We start from the raw sequence: 22,923 nt of genomic DNA on the forward strand, positions 1-22,923 counted from the left end.
ATTTGCTTTCTGAATTGAATTAATTAGTTAATTTAGTGCTTGATGCCACGTGTTATTTTTGAATAGCAGCACTAAACTTTAAATTAGTAAAGTTTGTAAACAGTGAATTGGAGGATGAGATGCATTGTCTCAATTTTGCATCAAACACACATTATAATCTGTATTTCTTGGTTTTTTTGTTTGTTTGTTTTGTTTTGTTTTGTTTTGTTTTGTTTTTCGAGACAGGGTTTCTCTGTGTAGCTTTGCGCCTTTCCTAGATCTCACTCTGTAGACCAGGCTGGCCTGGAACTCACAGAGATCCACCTGCCTCTGCCTCCCAAGTGCTGGGATTAAAGGCTTGTGCCACCACCGCCCGGCTCTGTATTTCTATAATGCCAACACAGCCACATATTAAAACATTTAAATCAATTGCCTAAGTTGTAAGTTAATCATCTAAAGAGCTTTAGTACAGAATTTGCTCAGACATGGTTTGTATTAAAGCAGTTAAAACATGTAAATTCCAAATCTTGGTTATATGCAAAACCCACTGTGGTGTGGCTGGCTAGTTGGTGGGTTTGCTCTTGAACGTTTGAATATATAGACTCCTTCCCCTGTGGTCTGCCATGACCTTGAGCCTTGGAGTTTTTCATGCATAGCCAACAGATGAGGAAGGAGGGGAGAATCCCCTCTGTAAGCCTTAGATTGGAAGTGACTCCCCTCCACTGGTGAGAGCTACTCATTGGCTTCTAGAAATGTCTGTGGCTGCACAGCTGTCAGACAGAAGCAACCATGTACCATGAAAGGAGGAGCATGACATGTTAGAACATAGCTAAATATCTATGTCTTTAGTGAAACTCAGTCAGACAGCATCTGATTACAACATTGCCCTGAATTCAGATGTGCCTTGTGAACCCGGGATTGGCCTATACTTGTAATGAATGATCTGACCTGAATAAACTATGTGACAATTCTTGACAGAATTGGCCTACACATGAGTGTGGTGGTATTGTGTTCCCCAACATATTGTGTACCCTATTAAACTTATCTGGGGTCAGATAACAGAAAAGCCACTAATACTTAGGATAGGCAGTGGTAGCACACACCTTTAATCCTAGCATTCCAGAGGCAGAAATCCATCAGTTCAAGGATACAGCCAAGCATGGTGACTCATGCCTTTAATCCCAAGAAGCAAGCCTTTAATCCCAGGGAGTGATGGCAGATAGCAGAAAGGTATATAAAGCATGAGGACCAGAAACTAGAAGCTTTTAGCTGGTTAAGCTTCAGGCTTTCTAGCAGCAGTTCAGCTGAGAGCCATTGGGATGAGGACACAGAAACTTCCAGTCTGAGGAAACAAGACTAGCTGAGAAGTTGGCCAGGTGAAGTTAGCTGTGGCTTGTTCTGTCTCTCTGATCTTCCAGTGCTGATGCCAATACCTGGCTCAGGTTTGATTTTATTAATAAGAACTTTTAAGATTCCTGCTACACATGAGGTTTATTCTCACTGATTCCTCAACTCACTTCTACGGAAAGTCTTTTAAGATTTCACTGGCCATCTTGGTCAGAAATACATTGAGCTCTTCTGTAAACTATACCTGAACTGTTGTACAAAGTAATGGGGTTCATGACCCAGTAGTACATGTATCTCATGTACTTTGGTTGTATTCACACCTCTAATTGCCCTCCTTATCTCCTCTTCCCCCCCCATCAGCCCCTTTCCTCTTCCCCTGTATCCCCATCTTTTACTTTCATATCATATTTTACACCCACCCACCCCCCCACACACACACAAATAACAAAAAAAACTTGTTACCCTTCAATAATGTCAATTAGCAAATCTACAAAGGATATATGTGTGTTCATATAGATGTAACAGCTCTTCATCTGTTGATGGGTGCCTAGGCTGCTTTTGTATATTGGCTGCTTAGAACGCTGTTGCCCATACCTAGATGAAGCCTGTACCATTGAGTTCTGCTTTCCTGGATCCTTTCTGTGGTTGACAATCATAAATGCTTCTTCAGTTACAGCACTTTGTCCATAGTCATTTCTTCTCCAGATCTTCTGGACTTCTCATCTGAGGTGTCTTCCTGGGTATTCTAGTTTGCTTATGTGTTGCTGCGATAAAGCATCATGATCAAAAGCCACCTGAGGAGGAAAGGGTTAATTTATCTTATCGGTTTACAGTCTATCATTGAGGGAAGGAACTCAAGGCAGGAACTGAAGCAGACACCATGGAGGAATGATATTTACTGGCTTGCTTCCAGACTCACATTTAGCTACCTTTTTATACAACCTGGGCACACCTGTCTAAGAGTACAATGGGTTAGGCCCTCCCACATCAACCATTAATTGAAATGATGTCCCCCACAGGCATGCCCACAGGGTAATACAATGGAGGCAATTTCTCAATTGAGATTCCTTCTTCCTAGCTGACACTAGGTTTGTGTCAAGTTGATGGTTCAAGGTAACAATGACACTATGTTTCTTCTCCTAATACTTTTTAAATGTTACTGATGCTCACCTGACCTCTCCATGTCCATACCTTTTTTGGATGATCTTACTTGCATACAGTTAGTGCTCAACTCTTTATCTTTGGTCATTTTCTCAGCCTGAGCTTTAGAGGAGACTTCACAGTGAGCATTTTTCTTGGATGGCACACAAAAACGCTTTACCTTACGGAGTCCAGGCAGACCTCTTTTCAAATTTGCATTTCCACCAGTACTTCATGCTTTAGCAAACACACTGCCATTTGCCTAGTTACCCAAACTACATACCCAAACTTCACACTTGAGCCTGTTTTCAACCCCATTGAATTAACAATGAACATAGCTGACTTGTTTACTCCCTAAATATACTTCAAATCTGTTCCTTCCTATCCGTATTTTAATATTACTGAATTTATTTGGAACTTCAAAATACCTCCACGGAATTACTGAAATTACTTAATTTTGGGTCCTCTATTATCATCCTTCTCTCTTTAGTTTTCTACATTTGCTAATTCTGATCCCACTCAAAACTAGTTACTAAAAGCATGTTGAATGTGGTTAGGGAATCGCATACCACTCTGTGCAGTTGATCCGGGGTAATCTTGCTTCTACCCAAGCTTGGAAATCACTTGCCTACTGTAAGTTTGGTGAGCTTGCCCCACATGCTTGATGTGGCAATTTCTGAGTATGTGTTCAGGTCATCACATATCACTATTGGTTTCCTAGGCCCCCAAACAATAAATGGTGACATGGGCTCTGACTTGATGTATCTAATAACTTAATGAACTTGAGCCCAATTCAGTGGCCACCAAAGCCATCCATCTAGAATTGGAGAACCCTCTGGGTAAGACTGTGAGCTTCATATACCTCTCTTGGGTATATTAGTCAGGTCACAGAGGTCTTTCATTAGGACATATCAAGCATGTTTAAAAGATGAACCTGTGTATTGGCAAAATGGGTTTTAACCAGGCTCTTGTGTAGCACAAATTGTTAGGAGGTCTTATTAATAAAAACAAACCTGAAGCCAGGTATTAAGGTGAATGCTGGAAGATCAGAGAAGCAGAACAAGCCACAGCCACCTCACCTTGCTAATTCCTCAACTGATTCTGTTTCCTCAGACTGGATTCCTCTCAGCTGAACTGTACTGCTCAAGAGCCTAAAAGCTTAACCAGCCTAGTTCCTGGTCCTCACGCCTTATATACCTTTCTGCTTTCTGCCATCACTTCCTGGGATTAAAGGCACGAGTCACCATGCCTGGCTGTTTCCAGTGTGCCTTCAAACTTGCAGAGATCCATCGCCTCCCAAGTGATAGGATTAAAGGTGTTGCTACCACTGCCTAACCTCTATGTTTATATTATGGCTGTTCTGTTCTCTGACCCCAGATAAATTTATTAGGGTGCATGATATATTGGGGAATACTATATCACCACATCTTGGAGAAGCCTGTTTGTGGAATGGCTTAATGAATAGTTTGCTTGAGAAGAAAAAAAGCAAGAAACGAATGCATATGTTCAACATTCCTTAGATTCTGCCTACTTTGTGCTAAAGGGAATTGATTGGAAGGATTTGTGGGGTGCACCATGGTGGCTCAATGTGGGAGGAAAAGTCACCAGCAGGAACAGGCTGGGAAGGAGGACAGCATGCGCTAGTGATTGCCTTGCCTACTTAGCATGTTACTTTCCCGGCCTCAGAGAGAACACGAATTAGGTGAGCCAAGGACATCGGCAGCTTCCTCGACTATGCCAGAACCAGGAGAAGAATAGAAATTGCACCCCAGACTTCCTCCTTGGAGGCAAGAGTGGATAAGGAAGGAAGTCAGATGTTGGATAGACAGAGGGTTGGGATGGCAGTGCAGGCCCATGGAGTGGAGGACCAATAGTAGTCCTTCCAGGTAGTCCTTGGCTACACAGCAAGTTTGAGGCCAGCCTGGGCTACATGAGGGACTGCCATCTCAAAAACCTTAAAGAATGAGGAGGAAGAGGAAGAAGAAAAGAAAAGCTAAGTGACCTTCAAAAAAACAAAATATCAAATATTCATCTTAGTGTGCAAGAGGCAAACTGAAAAGGAGCCAGAGAGAGGAAGAACTGGAAGAAACAGGAAAAATAATAGGTTCAAACTTCCCAGAAACAGTCACATAGGAATTTTCGTTTGCTTTGCTTTGTTTTTATTACTTTTTAAATTAATCGAAAGGAACTCTCTCATGGATTTGATAACAATGCATCTGTTCCTAATAACCCTAGGAATCTCTATTTATAGACATTGAATGTGTTGTCGAAATTAAATATAACGTATGAACAAAAATTTCAAGATGCATTTAGGATTTACTTCCTCAATAAAGCGTACCACAAAGGGAATAAAGAAATTCTTTACTCAAATTAATGGTGAATTCTTTTGTCATGAGAATAAGAGTTTATATTCGTTTCAGTGAAAGCACATAAATTGTTCTAGACAAGAAAAACAGAACTAGCCCAAGGCAGTATTTTCATTATAGGGGAAGGCACATGTCCATGAATATCTAGTTTAATATTAACAAAAGCCATTCAATTAGCTATGCATGTGCCATTGTTATGAATATTTATTGGTGTCTCAGCTAAGTAACACTGATATCTTCTATTCTCTGGTTTAGAGATTGAAATGTTACAAACATTACCCTCCTGCCCTGGTGGGAGATAAGAGGATTTGAGTCCAAAAAAGGAAAGAAAAAAAAGGCTCCAGCTACTTCCCAGCACTAAGGATGCAGACTTCCTTAGCACTTCCAGTTTTATGTTCAGGAAGCCGGATGGTTGACTGAGCCTACTTCTCCCCCGAAATAATCAAAAACAAATTCCAGGAGCTGATACTACTTCTGTGTTGTTGAAAATTTAAGAATGAAAAGATGTTTCTCCTTGTCTCTTGGAACAGCAGTACCAATGGAAAGAGGAAAACACGTAGATTATAGGTGCATCATACTACTAGGAACTGGGCGAGAGAGACATGATAGACAAGGAATTTCCTGCTCAGAACTAGGCTTGGGGACTCAATCTGGGGCTGCTTCCTACTAAGGCAGCAAGGAGGTGGTCTGTGTCCTTAAGAGAACCCTCTTGTGTGTGGACTTTCCATCCTCACCTGGCTTGTAAGAAGAAACACATTTTCTCTACCTAATTCAAGTCAATTCGACTTTTTCATGAAAAAAAAAACAAGTCTTTGCACCCTACCTGGGATGGTTAATACTGACTGTCAAATGGACAGGTGTGGTGGTATTGTGTTCTCCAAAATATTGTGCACCCTAATAAATTTATCTGGGGTCAGAGAACAGACAGCCACTAGATTCATAGGCTAGAAAATGGTGGCACTCACGCCCTTAATCCTCGTATTCCAGAGACAGAAATCCCTCTGGATCTCTGTGAGTTCAAGGCCACATTTGAAACAGCCAGGCATGGTGACACACGCCTTTAATCCCAATAAGTGAGCCTTTAATCCCAGGGAGTGATGGTAGAAGGCAGAAAGGTATATAAGGTGTGAGGACCAGAAACTAGAAGCATTTGGCTGGTTAAGCTTTCAGGCTTCTAGCAGCACAGTTCAGCTGAGAGCCATTTGGATATGAGGACACAGAAGCTTCCAGTCTGAGGAAACAAGACCAGCTGAGAAGTTGTCCAAGTGAGGTTAGCTGTGGCTTGTTCTGTCTCTCTGACCATCCAGAATTTCACCCCAATAACTGGCCCTGGGTTTGATTTTATTAATAAGAACTTTTAAGATACCTGCTATAGACAGGACCTAGAATCATGGAGGAGATAAACCTCTGAGATGTCCTTAAGGGAGTTTCTCGATTGGGTTAACTGAGGAAGACCCACCCTAAATGATAACAGCAGCATTCCACTTTCTAACCTGAATATAAGAGAAAAGAGAGACACAGGAGAGGCTTTCATCTCTCTCTGCCAACTGACTATGGACACAATGTGACAGCTGCTTTATACTTCTGCCACCAGGCCTCCGACCATGATGGACAGCACCCTCACACCATGAGCCAAAGAAGCCCACCCTCTCTTCCTTCCTCCCTCCTTCCCTCCCTCCCTCCTTCCCTCTCTCCTTCCCTCCCCCTCCTTTCTTATCTCCCTCTCTCTGTCCCTCCCTCCTTCCCTCTCGCCTTCCCTCCCCTCCTTTCTTCTCTCCCTCCCTCCCTCCCTCTCTTCTCTGCTACTGTCAGTATTTTTTAAAAGATTGAGAAAAGTAGCTAACACTCATCATTTTTCAGAGAACTGTGTCCCCGCCACAAGCCCAGAGTTTCAGTTCCCACCACTTGGAAAATGTCAGTCTAGGGAACCACTTAGCAGCTGGAATGAAGCTAGAACAGCTTCTTAGTCTGGCTTCAAGTTTTGTTGTTGCTAGTCACTAGTGGGGAGCCCGTGAATGATTCTCCTACCTTGGTGAGTCATGCTCAGAAATTCTGGATCATCATTGTGCTTCTATGACTAGATAGTAATCTATCAGATTACTGCATATTTGTGTTTACATTATTTTCCCAGTGCCTAGCACTATGCGTGACTCCTCCAGAAGCTCAGTAACTAATTGATGAACGAATTATTAAACCTTAGGCTTAGAGGCATGGGTAACCAATGATAGTTTAATAATGGCACACTCTCTAAGTGGTTTTGTAGGCTAGGGGTGAAAATATCTAGACCCCAAGACACCTGCATGGGAAAGGTTTATCACCTGCAGCAGAATGGTGACAACTCCTAGGGAGGAAGTGATGCTGTTTCCTTCTTCCTGTCCTTCTTCCTGGGTACCATCTAGTGCCCTGCAGTCCCTCAGTAAGCTGCCCGGGATGATCATCTGTGTTCTCAGAGCGCTGCATCTTCTGCTCCACTCCTGTGAACGTGAACTCTTACCCTCTTTCCAATGGCCCCATGGTGGCCCGGGCAGGTTGATGGGTCTGCATCAAACAGCCAGGCTAGATGAGGAGATAACTGAAGCAATGGGATAGCAAATGTTCTCCTGGCCTAGGGCTTTGAGTGACCTGGATAGCACAAGACCTTTAGGACTGTCAGACCTGTTCCTCTCTCATTACACACCTCAGGGTCAACATTCTGAGAGTGATTGAAATTGCTGTCCTTGGTTGGTATGGAATTAAGGAGAGACTTTTGTCCTTATAACCATTAAAGTCTTAATTAAGTCAAAAATGGGAACTCATTACCTCCTGTGCAGCTTGGGATCTAGCTTTCCAATTACATCATTGCTATGGGCTGGGACCTGCAGCCCCTGCTTCTAACCACAATGTCTCTGGCTTCAGAATGATCATCAGAAATCTCTGCTCTTCATAGATAGATGAGGTCAATCAACAAGCCATGAGATAGTTCCTTTCATGTGTGTGTGTTGGGGGGGGGTGTTTCTGGATGTATATTTGTGTATTTGCACATGTATCTATGTGCATGAGTATGTGGAGGTCAGAAGGTAACCCTGGATGTCATTCCTTTTATATGAACTCCCTTTCACCTTTTATAATAACGGGTCTCTCACTGAATCTGAAATGCATCCTGGCTATGAACCCCAGGTATCCACCAGTTTCCACATCCTGAGCATTGGGACTACAAATGCCACCATTCCCAGCATTTTTTGTGGATACTAGGGGTAAAACTCAGGTCCTCATTCTCTCATGGAAACCACTTGGCCAACTGAGGAAAAACTGAGCATTTTCCCTGCCCCAATGCTTCAGTTTTGATAGTGTACAGAAGCAGAGGGATACTTTATTTAGTCTTCAGGACCAGTTGTAAATTCCTGAGGAAAGGACTCCATCATGTCTGCTCAGAGACTAGTACTTGCTATAAGGGGTAACAGCTGATCCCTGGTCATCTGGCCAATTTGTAGATGGACTGAATTGTCAGCATGGGTCAGGATGTCCACAGTGTTAGAGACAAAGTAAGACCAGGGTTTTAAGAGACAGCAGCCTAAGTTGCCATTGCGATTACCCACTCTGTTTAGCAAGTAAGCTATCCAGCTGTCCCCACATCCCCTGCAAAGCTCAAGGGTCACTGTATAGGAGAGAATCCCTGAAAGCTATATTCAGTAATGGTTCTTTGTGTAATTTTCTGTACTTAGTCAAATCTAAAAGGCTATCAATCATGGATGGAAAATCGTTTTACCTAAGAAAGAAAAAAATGCAAGTCAAACTGTTCCATGGCATTCATACTGTCATTGTGAGTAAAATCCAGATATGAAGGTTCTCAGGCTGTGAAGACCTTGATCGGGAGAGTCTGGAGTTGGCTTGAGTGTAAGGATTCCAGGTATGTCAAGAAAGGACAGCACATGGGTCAGAGGGAGATCAGAGAGAACAGGCAGGTTAATGTGGACTGCTACCATGAGAAAAGCCTGCAGGCAGTTTCTATCTAACAACAAACAAGACTATGGGAGCAGGAGGTAACTCCAGAGGGACAGGGCTTGCAGCACAGGTCACCATCACCCAGGGATATAAGGTAGGCATGGTGGCGCAGGCATGTAATCCTAGCACCAGGAACATGGAGAGAGGCAGGTCCCTGGGACTCACTGGCCAACCATTGAGATGCTCTGTATTGAAATATCTAGGCATTCAATATCTGAGGACCGACACTTGAGTTTAGGAAGGAGGGAGGGAGTCAAAATGGGGGAGGGAAGAAAAAGCTAGCTATAACTCACCAGCATGAACCTGTTTGTTTACACCCCCAAACCGAGAACACTAGGCTAAAAACAGTTTTGGTTTCATAAATAAATTCACTTTTGTAAGAATCATAAAGAAAATAAAGCACTTACAACCATATGTTATTGTTCACTGAGATGGTTTTTTAAAGAAAAATAGCATACAAATATGATGATAATAAAATTACAGCCTGTGGGAACTGAGTGATCATTTACGTAGAGCTGTGTAAACACTTTGCTTTGGACAATCTGTGTTACCCTGGACAAGTGTCCTTTATTAGCCCTGTCCAATAGAAAAATAACATGAGCCATGACTGCCACTAAATCTTCCAATAACCAAACAATTAAAAGAGATGATTGCTTTAATCATAATTGCTTAATGATTATTTTAGATAGTATAACATACCCAAACTATTTCAATATATAATCAATAAAATAATACTAAGAAGATAGTTTTATTTTTCATGAATTTTCCAGCTTTGGTATATATATATATATATATATATATATATATATATATATTTAGTATATATATATATTTAGTATATATATATATATTTAGTATATATATATATATATATATATATAATCATGAATCAGGTTTGACTAGTCATATTGTGATTTCCTAGTGGCCACATGTGACTAGAATATTAAATAACAAAGCTTTATATTCTATAGCTATTTATATTTATATAAATTAGTACAGCTCTTGAGCCTCTACGACTTCTTTTAATCAGTATAATGGAGAAATGGGCTAGAATGGATGTTTAAAATCTCTTAAAAGGCTTCTGTTCCAATTCCTGTTACTATAGTTTTCTATAAAGAAGAGTGTAATAGAGCTAGGGAGATGATGCGCTATATAAAGCACATGCTGGACAAGACAGAGGGCCTGAGTTTGAATCCCTTAAACCCACATCAAATTGGATGTGGTAGCAGCTTCTGTAATCCCAGCTCCTCTGTGATAAGATGGGAGATAAACACAGGCAAAGGCCAGGGCTTGGAAGGCCAGCTGGCCTGCTGTATGCACCAGAAACAAAAGACCCTGTCTCCAGCAAGGTAAAAGGCAAGGCCCAACCCTAGAGACTGGCCTCTGGCCTCCACATGTGCACAGTGGCAAGTGTGTGCCTATACTTACACATGAGCACCACACACACATACACATGCACACACACACACACACACACACACACACACACACACACACAGAGTATAAAATAAGCATGATAATAAGCTTATGGAAGTACAATTTGTTCAAATTCAAAGATAAATTCTGTTACTTTGACAAGCATAGCCTTATGTATCTCATGCACACATGCATTTATTACATATAGAAATAGCAAATAGATAAATTCAAATATCAGCCTCAAATTCTGATTTGTATTTTTCTCATATGTGACTAAGTTCAGCCAAAATATAGGTATTCAGTGTCCATTAAGATGCGATCCTTTTTCCTGAAGAATTTACATTGCAGTTGGAGAAGCGTCTGTACTCCAATATGTTCTACAATTCTGCCCAAATTGCTTTCACAGACTATAATTCTGTGGTGTTAAGTATGACAGGAAATAGGTAGGACATAAGATTTTACATATTCTTGTGGCAGGTAGGAATTTTCAATGGAATGAGTTTGTATAGCAAGATGACCTGTAATGTTACTGAGCACCAATGATACCACAGGACACGAGATTCGGGAAAGTTTTCCAAGCAGTCGGGGTTATACTAAGATGACCCTGGCTGGGGCCATTGTAGTTTTATAGTGGTTCTTAATAGAGCATATGCATTTGTTCACAAAATGACAATACTTCAGTGTTCAGACTGGTTATAGCTGCAAAGCACACACCCCAATCCCCAGATCAAATTTATTATGAAGAACAAGTAAAGCAAGCCATCAAAGCCAAGCTGATGTCACATGAATAAGTTCGAAATTTAATTTTTCCCTTCAGACCCATTCCCAAATCAAGGTAGCAGACTCCCTGCCCCCACAGAACCACGATCTCAGATCCTGGCAGTGGCCAGTCACCTGGCACTGATTAGTTTTATCTTCTGTGATGCCCCTGCCTGATCAGGGCTAGACAGGCTGGTGGAGTTTTTCAGGAACCTCAAATCCCTGAGTAAAGAAAGGGGAGTTCCCTTTTCATAGGCTTGCTCTCACTTTACACTAACCCTGGAATTCTACCCTGACCGTCCTCTACTTTCTGAGCTCAACACTCACACAAATCAGACTATGAGAAGCCAAATGAAGAAACTGCAGTGATAAAATATCAAAGATTAAAGGCTCATTTGATTTTAGTTCTTTTGAATCGAATCTCACTCGTTAGCCCTTTATTTTATATCCCTCTCCAAAATTGCCTGATGCCTGATGGTTTGGAGGGAAAAAAAATTAGATAAAGTTCTTGGCATCTTATCAGAAGCCGAATTATAGAGTAGATTTACACCATTCCATAATGACGGCTTAGAGATATGTATGACGGATAGAGATATGTATGTCTCCCCTTTAGCTCATCTAATTTTCCCTCTGGTTCCAAGGCCAGGCACTCAATCCCATGGAGAGAGACTTACCTATTTCTTGGAAGGGAATAGAAAGAGTAAGTGTTCAGAGGACTACAACTGTATTAATATACATGAGCAAGCAACAGCTAGTGTTATTCTACAGAAATGAATGAATGAATGAATAAATAAATAGACTGTAGGCACTTTATTCTCCTCACATAATTTCTTCCCGGTGACATTATTGAACAGGCGGTTGAAAACAAACATCGTTAAAAGACGGACGAGGAGAGGCAGCCTTTCTTACTCCCCACTGCAACATTTTCCAGTGACGAATGTTCCCTAAATGGATTGGGCTTTTTGAAACCAAGTCAGAGAGAAATTTGATGTGGCCCCATGACCCCTGGAAAGCACATGCATCTTCACCTGTCACATAACACACCAGCGCTTGCTTACATTTCAGCAGAGACTATTGATTTTGCTTATTGGCTGCAGGCAAGTCCATAAAGAACAAATTACAAAGTCAGAGGTCCACAGTTAGCAATTGCTTGCATGATAACAGGGGTCTCACACTACCCCCAGCCTTCACCATTACCATCCTCACAAACACAGCCAAAGGAGAAGGCAGGGTAAGAAAGCCAGGATCCACCTCTTACCGTTTAAGGTGCTTGCAAACGACAGCACTACAGAAAAGGGTACAATGGTGCAGCACAGAGTACGTGGTGTGTACACACATGCATGCATAGGCATACATTTGTAGTTGTTGAGGGGAAGCAGAGGCCATACAAACTCTGGATGTAGAAAAAAGAACATAGAGCATCTATATGATTTAGAGGTGAAGTTTTATGTTTGTTTATTTCTGAAGCATGAAAGAATCATGTAGATTGATATAGGTACATTTTTACCTAATGAAGATGTGTTAGTTTCTTTCTGATACTGTAATAAAGTACCCCAACAAAAATAATTTAGGGGAGAAAGGGTTTATTCTGGCCTGCAGTTTGTGGGGATGTATTCCACCATGGTGGGGAAGATGTGAGCTGAAGACCAGTTGAGCACATTGCATCTGCAATCAGGAAGCCAAGTATGAACAGGAAGTGGGGCTGGGCTAGGAAGCCTCAAGGTCCACCCACATGGCTCACTTCCTCAGGCAAGTCTGCATCTCCCAAAGGCTCCACAGTCTTACCAATTTTTCACCATCTGGGAGCTAAGTGTTCAAACACACAAGCCTATGAAGGACATTTCACATTCAACTATAGTTTATAGGCTGGGTAATTTCTCAAGATAATTTCCAAGCTGAGAAATGTATGACTTTTTTTTACAGGTAATTTAAGGATGAAAGAACATATTTTCTCTGTAGTTAAAGAAAACATGTAAGTCAAAAATTTCAGCAAATGAGCCAAAATCAGATAAAGAACAAAGCAACAATTCCAGAAGAAGCCACTGGTGGGCTGTTCTTTTCCAGTTCACTGCTATCAGCAGTGGAAGTCATTTAATTGGTTGGTTCAAACACACAGAGCTGAATTCATTGTGTAAACTCTTCAAAACTATTTTTGCAGGACTAATGTCTAGGACTTTATATCCTTAAAATCTGAAAACCAGGAAAATGAGTAGATGCTACTTACAGTTATTAGATTATCTGATACATTTGACCTATAATTACAGTCTGATTTTAAAAGTCTAAACACTAGGGTGTTTAATGTGAAATAACATAGGTTTTTTTAAAAAAGCATACAATGCATATATCATTCACATAAAGGATAACTCCAACATTTCTAATTCTTCAGAGGACAGTATTAGACAGGTCAACAAAATTATTTAAGGATGTCTGGAAAGACGACTCAGAGCATCTTTATCCACACAAGCATAAAGACAGAGTTCAGGTCCCCAGACGCACTGGAAAAGCTGAGCAAACATGCAGCAGACACAGGGGATCCCCAGGATAGGATGGGGAGCTGGGATTGCCTACTCAGCAAGCTCTTGATTTGGCCAAAGACACTGTCTTGTAAACAAAAAGGAAGGTGATCAAGGAAGATACTGTCAGTCTCTGTGCATATGCAATTGTCCTTCTGCATGCAAGCACGTTCATACTACGTCCATTAAAAACAAAAAGTTAAAGAAAAATATTGATGGACACGGGGATGATGAGTAGTTCCACTCAAAACTTTCACAGTACTTGCTAAGAAAGATAAATGTGTTAGAAATCTGATAGAATGTTTTCACCAGATCATGTGACCATATAGACAACCAAACATGAAGGCTGCTGCAGAGCCTTGAGCTTATAGCCCATACTTCATTCTCACCGTGGAGCAAAATAAAGATTTGGTTTGACTTTGACACTTATTTACTGACAGTCGCTGTATTTTAAGGGGTCACCAGTCCTAGCAGATGCATCTGCATGCCCTTAATAGTTGCACCAACAGCAAAACTTCTAAGCATACCTTCCATGGGACTGAGTGTGTATGAATACTAGTAGGAATTAACACTGCTTTGACAGAACTGCTGAGCAGGAATGCAATTTTAAGTGAAAACTGAAATGCTGGTCACTTTATTTCAGATGACACCAGAGAAAGTCTCAAGCTCAGCCCAGAGAGAGTTATGGAGTAATGTTTGGCTATGCAAATTGCCTGCTGTAATGGATTTGGATGCAAAGGCATGCAGAAGATTATGTGAACTTGGACTGAAAATGACAAGTCCAGGCTGGAGCTGGGTCTGAAACATGGTTGAGGGTTATTGGCTGCCCTCTCAGGCCTCATAAAATATACAACATGTCGAGTAAGGGGAAGCCCTAGTCTTCAAAGCCACACTCTTTGCACTCCCATGGTGCTCCTTGTAACCTTTCTCCCGTCCGCTTTGGAACTCCACAGCCCTCAAACACATGAATGTTTTGCACAGTCAGGTGGATGGAGTAAGTCTGTCATCATCCTCAGCCCTTAGTAGCTGTGAACTGACTTGGGGATTGAGAGAAGAGCTGGGCCATTTATGATCTTCCACAATGATTGCTATTGCTAATTCTGCTGTGAAATATGCGGAGCATCTGGAGAGGGAATTCAATAAAGTGTGGCCAAGATAGCACTCACTTTATGCCCTAGCTTCTGGCAACCGTTTAAGACAGCTCTGAGACAGATCATATGACCTCAGCCCTTGCAAGACCTCATCACTTTTCATGGGGGATCTGGAAAGTGCTGATCCCAGAGCGTTTATGCTGATGGAACACAGATAAAAATCTGCAGGTGTAACTTTTTAAAAATTTAGTACATGAAGCATAAAAAATATATCAGTACCACTATACATCATCTAGACCTAACTTCAACACCATCTTGTATATATAAAAACACTCATTAGACTCTTTTGGTGCATAAGAATGTACATGCAGAGATATGCCACAGCAAAGGTTGAAAAACGTTTAAAAGATACCAAATATTGTATTTCCTTCTTACAATCCTGAGAGGATACATATTTTCAGTGTAAAGAGACCAAGTATTTTGGTGACAATTTTCTTCACCCTATTTTTTCACTGGATGAGAGTTTGTTTGGCAGAATGTTTGAAAAACATTGAAAGAAAAGATCAGTGGCTTGGTGGACATAGACATGAACCAACACACTGGAGATGAGTTGACAAAGGAGGAAAGTAAGTCTACCCAGGAAATGATCTTTTGGAAGGACACTGAGTGGATCCGGCTTCCTCAGCAAGGAACTGAATTGGATTTCAAGTCTAATTCAAAACTCGATCCTAAATCCAATCCAGAAAATGAAGGTTGGGATATAAAGACAGCTATACCTGGAAGGTATGCAAAGCTGCTTTTTCCTTTGCACATAATGACATTGTTGGGAAATTAATGAGCATTTTTACCTGGCTGCTGTGGTCTGAAGACATCCGAAGTACCTCACAACACCCGGATGTTAGCAGCATATGTCATTCTACGCCAGCTGAAGCCACTTGTGGATTGACTTATCTAGAAAAGGAGACAGAAACAGTATTCAATTTAAATGAGAAAAGGGTATATGAGCCAATACCATGCAGTGTGTGTGGGATCATATGCCACTCAGCTTAGTTTCAAATCTAAATCTCAGCTCCTTCCAATCACCTCTTCTAGGTGTCTAGTGCTTAGACACACTTCAGCCCATGCTACCGTATTGCTTATACACTCCTCAAGCCATGCTACCCCGCTGCTTTACACTCCTCAAGCCATGCTACCCCGCTGCTTTACATTCCTCAGCCCATGCTACCCTGCAGCTTTACACTCCTCAGCCCATGCTACCCCACTGCTTTACACTCCTCCACCCATGCTACCGTGCAGCTTTACACTCCTCAGCTCATGCTACCCCGCTGCTTATACACTCCTCCACCCATGCTACCCTGCAGCTTTACACTCCTCCACCCATGCTACCCTGCAGCTTTACACTCCTCCACCCATGCTACCCTGCAGCTTTACACTCCTCCACCCATGCTACCCCGCTGCTTATACACTCCTCCACCCATGCTACCCTGCAGCTTTACACTCCTCAGCCCATGCTACCCTGCCTCTTTCTGCTCAGGTTCCGTGGCTCCATGAACATTGTAGCCAGTACTTGAAATAAAAACAGTGGCTTGCCCCTGTGACTCCTTTGTCTTCCTTTCCTCCACATTCTCAGCCATGAGGTCTCACAGGTTTTATGACCAAATAATCTGCCCCCTCATCTCTCTCCTGTTCTCTTTCTATCTCCACATGATTGTGCTTCTTAACCAACACCTTAACTCAAATATCATCTACCTCTTCTAATAAGTTCTTATTGTTGTCTAAGAAAGCCTGCTAAACAGACTAGTGATATTACTCTCTAGGATGAAATATTTCAATGAATGCCTCTCCTCCTTGGAGACAAGGCCTCACTATATTGTAGCTAGAGTTTTCCTGCCTGGCCCACGGTCAAGGCAAATCTCTCTCACCTGCCAGTCCCACAGCAGCTCAGACCCAACCAAGTAAACACAGAGACTTACATTGGTTACAAACTGTATGGCCATGCCATGGCAGGCTTCTTGCTAACTGTTCTTACAGCTTAAATTAATCCATTTCTATAAATCTATAACTTGCCACGTGGCTCATGGCTTACCAGCATCTTCACATGCTGTTTGTCATCGTGGCGGCTGGCAGTGTCTCTGACTCAGCCTTCCACTTCCCAGCTTTATTCTCCTCCTTGTCCCTCCTCTACTTCCTGCCTGGCCACTGGCCAATCAGTGATTTATTTATTGACCAATCAGCAACACATTTGCCATACAGAACATCCCACAGCACTATATACCTCTGACCTCAAAATCACAGATATCAGCTTGCCTTTGCCTCTCAAGATCTTGTGTTAAAGATGTGTGCCACCACACCAAACCTTCAGTGAATCCCATTTGCCCTTGAAATCAAATCCAGATTCTACACAGCGGCATGAAGGGTTCCTCCTCTTCTGATCCTCGATCTTGTAAGGTTCATTTTCACCCATATTCACAGTCTACTGTTCTGAGCTTAGAAGAAAGCATACACCATCTCCTGCCTGCCCTCACCTCTCCCCTCACTCTGTCTACTGATCTGGACTTCAACAATGAAAACAGAAGAAACATAGGACCCACAAGCCATATATATGCAGCCTTGATTTAAAGCCTCACCGGGAAACCATATGCTTGCATTCCTCCAAAGCACACTCTCTCCTAAACTTGACTCACAGCACATTGTAAGTCTTTTTGACCTTTCAGGCTGCTGTCTCCACTGACTGCTTACATAATCCCATTTAGAAACCCAGAGCTAGGATTCTCATGGAAGCCTAGTTCTGTCTTCTCCTGGACACTGTGCATAATAATCTCTGTGAGGAAAGACACTAATGCTTGACAGCTATCAGAGCTATATAACATTTAAAAAGATACCCGATGCCTTAGAGATTCTATTGCTACAGACGCCATGACCACAGCAACTCTTATAAAGGAAAACAGTTAATTGGGGTAGCTCACTTATAGTTCAGAGGTTCAGTCCATTATCATCATGGTGGAACATGACTGCATGCACGCAGACACAGTGCTGGAGAAGAAGCTGAGAGTCTTACATCTTGATATGCAGGCAACAGAAAGTAGTCTGTCTCACTGGCATGGCTTGAGCATATATGAGACCTTAAAGTCTGCCCCCATGGTGACACACTTCCTCCAATGAGGCCATACCTACTCCAATAAGGCCACACCTCCTAATAGTGCCACTTTCTTTGGTGGCCATTTTCTTTCAAACCACCACACCAGGTAATGTTTTAACAAATAATGTTTCCAACTCTGGGATCTTGTCAGGATAACAACAGGCTCTGATTCAGGGAATCTGATCTTAAAAAGCCACTGAGTCATCTCAAGACAGTGAAAGGTAATCTCTACAAATCCCAGTGACTGAATATGAAGACATTTGTTTAGTAAGTACAACTTACTCTCTAATTTATTTATTTATAAATTACAAATTACTCTCTAACTTAATTATGTATTTGTGCATTATTTGTTTAAATACATGTTTTGCAGTGTATGTTTGTGTGTGTATAGGTGCATGTGTGTGCAACTGCATCTGCACACACACACACGTGTGTGTGTGTGTGTGTGTGTGTGTGTGTGTGTGTGTGTGTGTAGGCCAGAGGACAACCTCAGATACAATCCTCTGTTGTAGAATATTATTTTAAGGTGTGTTACATTTGTTTATGCTGTGGAACATTTGTTTAATGATGCAAAAATGTGTTGCATTCCTTTATGTTGCATTTGTTTAACTCTGTAAAGCTGTGTTACTTTGCCTCTCTAAAGTACCTGATGGTCTAATAAAGAGCTGAACAGCCAATAGTGAGGCAGAAGAAAGGATAGGCAGAGCTGGCAGGCAGAGAGAATAAATAAAGGAGAAATCTGAGAAGGAGAAAGAAAGAGCAAGAGAACAAGGAGAGGAGAATGTTAGGGGCCAGCCATGGAATAAGTAAAAGTAAAAGTAAGATTTACAGAAGAAAGAAAAGGAAAAAGCTCAGAGGCAAAAGGTAGATGGGATTATTTAAAGTTAAGAAAAGCTGGCAAGAAACAAGCCAAGCTAAGGCCAGGCATTTATAATTAAGAATAAGCCTCCATGTGTGATTTATTTGGGAGCTGGGTGGCAGGTCTCCCAAAAGAGCGAAAACAACCAAGAATAATCCTCAGGAATGCAATCCACTTTCTTTGAGACAGGGTTTCCCATTGGCCTGGGATCTGTTGGGCTAAATTGGCTGGCCCACAAGGCCCAGGGATCTGCCACTCTAGTGCTGGGATTACAAGCGCATGCCACCACACCCAGCATCTTTATATGTATTCTGAGGACTGGAATGCAGGGCCTTATGCTTTACCAGCTGAGCAGCACCCCTGCCTCAAGCATGTACTTTAAAAGCACACATCAGTTTGCCTGTGTGAATGATAAACATGGAGGAACGTCTGTGTGTCACTTGGTGAAGATTGGTGTTTGGTGTTCTCAAGGGATAGTGTCATCAAATGCACAGAGGTGAGAGTTTTACTTCCCTCTTATGGAGCAGAAATATCACTGTCTTGTTGGCTCCAGGAGCTTCCATTATACCCAGAGGAGACAGAGCAAGAAGTACGATATGGTCTTCAGATAGTCAAAACAAATAAGGCAGGGCAATAACATGCTTGTGGGGGCTCCTAAAACTATCTCATTTACATGCCGAGTCCCTGAAGGAAAGCCAGGAGGAAAAAAGAATTTTACAAATTAGCCTGTAAGGGAGCTGCATAATTTATGTTTTAAAAACTCGCTTCAAGAAACAATTCTGTTATCCTTAAATTCAGTTTGAATTGATTCAAATGTGCATTTCTTCATTTATCAGCAGACATGCATGTGTGCATGAGCTGAGAGTTGAGTGTTCTTGTATTTGTCTTTCAAAGTGAGGCCAGTTTTATCTCAAATTACCACATAGACATTATATTTCTTAAGTAGCCATGCAAGATACAGCCTACAAAGGTAATTTTCAGCTATGAAGACAGATGTAAACTCACTCTTAATTCTAAAGCTAGAAAATTTCCAAACAGGTTACTCATGTCACCTGAATTTCCAGAAGCCGACCTTAGGGGTGAATGACCTGCTGCAAAGCTAGGTTTCAAGGGTCTGCTTGACACAGCTTAGGATCACCTAAGCAGGGAGCCTCAGCTAAGAAGTTTCCCAGTTCAGATTGGCTTGTGAGCATGTCTATGGAGGACTGTCTTGATTGTCAATCAATGTAGCAGGGTACAGCCCACCCTGGGTGGTGCCATTCCCTGGGGAGAGTGTCCCTGGCTGGATCAGAAAGCTAGTTAAGCACAACCCTGAGTGAGACAACAAACAACATTCCTTCATGCTTTCTGCTTCAAGTTCCCGCTTGAGTTTTTGCCCTGACTTCTCTCAGTGATCAACTGTGACCTGTAAAATAAGCCCTTTCCTCTCTCACATGCCTTTTGATCAGATGGTTTTATCACAGGAACAACAACAACAACAAAAAAAAACACCTGCCCAGCTTAATCAGTAATAGTCTTTTAAACCTAAAAATCTGCTTCCTGCATATATATGTTTGTGTGTGTGCATGTGTGCCCATGTGTATGGAAGCCAGATATTGATGTAGGATGTGTTCCTCAACTTCTCACCACCTTATTTTTTGATACAAAGCTTCTTATTGAATCCAGAGTTCACCAGTTAGGGTAGACAGGCTGTTTAACAGATCCCAAGTACCCTATCGCTTCTACTTTCCTGGTACTAGAATTATACACATGTGATGCAACTGAGCCTGTCCTTTTATACAGGTGCTAGAGATATGAACCCAGCTCTTCATAGCTGCATAAACAGCCATCTCCATAGTTCTTTCTTCCTTTTTGACTAGGGCTGACTCCTTGGTCATAACACGGGAGATGTTAAAGTTTCTCTACTTTCTATAAATAATTTCTTCATTGTTAGTTTGGCTCAGCCCCCAGTTCTAGACTTCAGTAAGATGACCAATAGTTAGTTAATGGTCTTCCTTGTATTTCCATCAGGCAATGGACTCCAAAAAGTCTGAGCATATTCTTCACCTGTCCAACACTTAACATACCTCAATATGCTCCCATTCTGCTCCTTTCCAACTTATAAATTCTCAAGAGAGAAAAATGTCAGTACTTATATTGCATCAAGGGTATCCTTGATTGCAGCCTGCATATAAACATGTTTTCAAAGGGCAAATTGCTTCTTTAGTGTTAGCAAAAGACTATTCTATGACTATGGTTCTATTTATCTTATTTAGACTCCTGGATTTTGCAACTTTGATTTTTAGAAAATTCCATGTACTCTTTAGTAGCATGTTATCATGACTAGAAACAGCTTATATGTACTGAGAACCTACTCTGTCCAAAGTCATATCTTCTGGCAAGTGTATGAAGTAGGTCCTCTGACGATCTCTTATTTTACAGGGAGAAGCAGGCTTCTAGCACTCTGCTAAGCACATCATTACCAAGACTGCAAGCATCCATTAGCAAGTCATCTTGTCTCCAGAAGCTGAAACTGGAATAGGTCCTCTAGAGTTTCACACGATCTACCACCTACATAGTCTTAAAATAGTGCAGCATTTTCTGAGTGCTGGGGGAGCTGATGGTTTAAGAATGTGATTTATCTAGAAGACAGGGTCTTCATCCAATGGGAATTAGTGTCCTCTTTGTGAAATGTTTGGCCTTAAGAGTGAACACTGTGGTTTGTATATAAAATATACCAGTCATAGAATATCCTCAAAGTTGAATGCTATTGATAGTTACCAAATATTTATGATTATTGTTTATTATAATGGTAAATAATAAGGCCTTGCCTTTAGTCTTAACTCACACAGTTTCCAGTCACTCATATCAAGCTTTTTGTTACAAATATCAACTAGACATCACTGTGGGTGGCTCCAATTTGTCTGTGCAGGACACATCTTTCTTTTCAATATGTCTAAAAGATTTTCTAAACTGGCAAGAACCCACAGTCAGATGTGGAAGGAAACATAAGGATGATCTCCAATTCCCACAAGCCAGAGAGAAAACAGAATTCTAGAGAGATTGAATGACTTGTCCGTAGTCATCCTCAGTTAGTAGTTCAGACTCATAGTCTATGGCTGGTACCACTAATCCACACGGTCTCATGACTGATATTCTGAAGAGGGATTAAGGTTGATGGAATTGAATGAATGCAAGGCACAAGGTCTGGATCCTGCCTATAAATCTGTGCCAGGGTAAATAAGCCAGGCCAAGCATAGCCCACAATTATTTGATGACTCCACAGATCTTGTGCTAGGCATCTTAATTAGATGATGATGATGATGATGATGATGATGATGATGATGGTGGTGGTGGTGGTGATTTCAGTAGTGGGAATTGAACCCAGGCCCTTTGTGTGCAAGATAAACTGTCTACCACAGGTCTGCATTCCTCTCCTCCATTTTACTCTTTATTTTAAAACAGGATTTCACTAAGTTGCCCAGGCTGGATTTCAACCTGTTATTCTCCAGCCTCAGCTTCCTAAGTAGCTCAGTGTAGCAGGTTTTTTTCTTTTGGGGCCACCAACCAGCTCCCAAATCATGACACAGAGACGTATTATTAGTTATGAATGCTTGGCCTTATCTTAGCTCTTACTTTAATCTGTTTCTCTTTATCTACCTTTCTTTCTGTATCTTACTCTCCTGCTGTCTCTATGTCTGTCTGGCTGGCAGCTGCCTGGCTTCTGGCCCCATGTGTGTCCCCCTCTTTCTCTTCATTCTCTTCTCTAGATTCCTCCTCCTATTTATTCCCTTTGCCTGCCAGCCCCGCTTATCCCTCTCCTGCCTTGCTATTGGCCATTCAGCTTTTTATTAGACCAATCAGGTGCCTTAGGCAGGCAAAGTAAAAGAGCAACACATCTTTTCATAATTAAACAAATGTAGCATTAACAAATATAACACATCCTTACATCATTAAACAAATGTAGGATAACCAAATGTAACACACCTTTACACCACTAAAGTAATATTCCACAGCATAAACAAATGTAACACATCTTTCTTTGTCCAGTTAAAATACTGTTCCCCAACAGCTCAGATGAAAGGCTATGCCACCAGGTTGGACCTATGGTAGGCATTTTGTACCATTAATGCTTTCAGTGTGCACAGCACCCTACAGTTTTACATGAGACTCTGATAAAACTCCACCAACCTATCTGAAGTCACAGAAGTAGCAAATAGCTCTTAGGGATTCTAAACCAGGGTTTTCTGTCTCAAAGCCGGGTTCTTTTCAGCATGATATGCAATGTAGCATTTAGGGAGTTGAAGGTGAGTTTTGTTTTTAAAGCAGATTGATACATTGAAAGCGGGTGTAG

The sequence above is a fragment of the Peromyscus eremicus genome, chromosome 15 (genome assembly GCF_949786415.1).
Source record: "Peromyscus eremicus chromosome 15, PerEre_H2_v1, whole genome shotgun sequence".
Classification (NCBI taxonomy): Eukaryota; Metazoa; Chordata; class Mammalia; order Rodentia; family Cricetidae; genus Peromyscus; species Peromyscus eremicus.